The sequence below is a fragment of the Montipora foliosa genome, chromosome 11 (assembly GCF_036669935.1).
Source record: "Montipora foliosa isolate CH-2021 chromosome 11, ASM3666993v2, whole genome shotgun sequence".
In the NCBI taxonomy this organism is placed as follows: domain Eukaryota; kingdom Metazoa; phylum Cnidaria; class Anthozoa; order Scleractinia; family Acroporidae; genus Montipora; species Montipora foliosa.
The window spans coordinates 31,259,463-31,261,962 of record NC_090879.1 but is presented as its reverse complement, the minus strand read 5'-3'; the positions used below and the strand labels follow the sequence as shown (position 1 = coordinate 31,261,962).

The following is a 2,500-nucleotide window of genomic DNA, read 5'->3' as shown; positions in this document are numbered from 1 at the left end:
GAGGTTTTGACGACAACGTAAACATGCAACAGAGAATCTTTCATTCTCTGTTTTCACTCTGAAACCGCTCGCACCAATTTATTTTTAGGATACTTCGCCCACATTGTAGGACGTGAACCAGACCGAAGAATCGCGAAAGGCTTATGATAGAGCCTTGTTATATTTTGAGGTGACGTCGACCGTCACCGTCTTAGACGGAGGAATCAGTGAATCAATCAGGTCGTCGAAACGTCATTGGGGAGCTTAAGCAACGACGACGGGAACGGCAACGAGAACGTCATCTCAAAACATGAATTCCCATTATTGTAATCACTTCGAGACTATTCAAAGCTTTTTAACGTGACAATGGTGTGGCAGTCCCTCAAGAATGAAACCGATATGAGTCAAGCTTAATTTGGGGAGAAAATGAAAATTTATCGTCAAGTGCTGACGTCTTCCATAAAACCTCAAATTTGGCTATTTCACGTTGTTGTTTTGCTGACGACGGCAACGAAATGGACAAAAATGAAAAACGCACGTGCAGAGTGTGCAAAGGTATTGTTTTTGCCTACTAAATATGCAAATGTGTGACGTTCTCGTTGCCGTCGCCATTGTCGGTGCTAAAGCTCCCTATTTACTGCCAACAGTCCATCTCAGGACTACTCAGTACCCAGACGATCAAATTCCATCGAGGTATGTAACTCCTGCGTTCAAATCATTTTCTATAATGGTCACCGCTGCTCTACCGACTGAGCTACAAGGTCAGACGGGAGCAGGTGGTGGGAATTTAAGATGTCAATGTCACGGCAATGAATTACTTTACTAGCTTTATACAGGAACTTTGTATTAACACACTTCGAATAGCAGAGCACTAAATAAGAACTGGAAAATGCTAATCACTACGGATAAAGGACAGTTCTGAACAAAAGTAGCAGTGCGGATTACAAGACTTTACTTGGAATAGTATAAATGAACACCTTACAACACAGCTCAAGCCTTTTCAAACCCCGCATTACTCCTAACAAGCTCATAAGAAGTGGGTTGAACGTAGATCAAAATTCTTACAACACCATATTTTCCACAATTGATACACATACATATCATATTGGAATTACCAACAGCTGTTAAGAATGCGCCACATATGTTATCATTTCGAAGGCACTTCAAAAAGCCATTGAATTCATCGGATGTGATTCTAACAACTATGAAATGATATATGAAATGAATCATATATTGAAATACGGCCGTGAAATTTAGTCGAAGCCGCTATGATCCTCGCTGTATGAACGCAATTTTAGCAATTGCGTAGAGAAGCAATATATGATTCATTTCATATATCATTTCATCGTTGATTCATTCATCATGGGAACATTAGAACCCACAAATGACCAGTTTCCAACGTCAGTGGCTTCATGGCTCAGTTGGTTGGAGCGTTGCACCGGTATCGCGAGGTCACGGCAAAGGCTTCTCTACGCAATAGACCTTTTTCGCTTGTACATTTTGTTTTCCCAATACAGATCATGTGATAATACTCAGGAGGTTTCGTCCTTTCTTTTGTTCATTAAAAAGAGTGCATGCAGACATATTCACGCTTGCATGCACTCATTTTAATGAACAAAACAAAGGACCAAACCTCCTGAGTATTATCACATGATCTGTATTGGGAAAACAAAATGTACAAGCGAAAAAGGTCTATTGCGAAAATTCCTTTCATAACTGAGAGGATCATAGCTTCACTTGATTGTAACAACTGTTATTGAGTTACTTTTATGATAATTATTATTATTTATTATTATTTTTATTGTTGTATTGTAATATATCTTAAAGAGACACAGATAATTTAATTTGTCAAACGCTTTTAAAATGAGCCTCCGGCTTGGAAGAACGAGCAACCACGTGCACTCTCCATGTACTTGACGTAAAATAAATATCTTATCCCGTCTTATCTAAGTGTTGCACGCCCAGGTATTCCCTTATCAAGTATGCAGTTTTGGTGGTTTGCAACCGATCTTTAGCGATGCATATAACAATGCTGCAATGTACAATTGCTGGTGGATGAACAAAAGGAGCCAATGAGAGATCTTTTGTTTTTGTCCACCAACAGAACGGAAAGGAAAGGAACTTTATTTAAGTGTCTAATCTTCTAGCGCTGTAGAGCACTAATCGGGGACAATGTAAATTGAAATGAACAAGTTAAAGCAAAATCAAATCAAATTTTGGTTTTTGAGGAGAGGGGAAAAACGGAGTACCCGGAGAAAAACCTCTCGGTGCAAAGTAGAGAACTAACAAACTCAACCCCCATATGACGCCGAACCCAAGCCACATTTGTGGGAGGCGAGTGCTCTCACCACTGCGCCATCCCTGCACCCCAATGATCATAGTAACGTGAAAATTACGTTATCGCCCAAGATGGAAAGACTTGTGTCACACACAAGTTTTTGAGAAAAATTGTTAAGAATTGTGCGGCTAACTTCGATCAACATGTAGATGTATTATTCACTGGAGGACGTGCGCGTCGCTC

At 40.0% G+C, this 2,500-nt stretch overlaps 1 protein-coding gene across 1 annotated transcript in view; it reads right to left on the bottom strand.

Moving 5' to 3' along the window:
- LOC137974684 (uncharacterized) overlaps positions 1–2,500 on the bottom strand; it is a 9,549-nt gene that overhangs the window by 6,237 nt on the left and 812 nt on the right. The window lies entirely within an intron of this gene.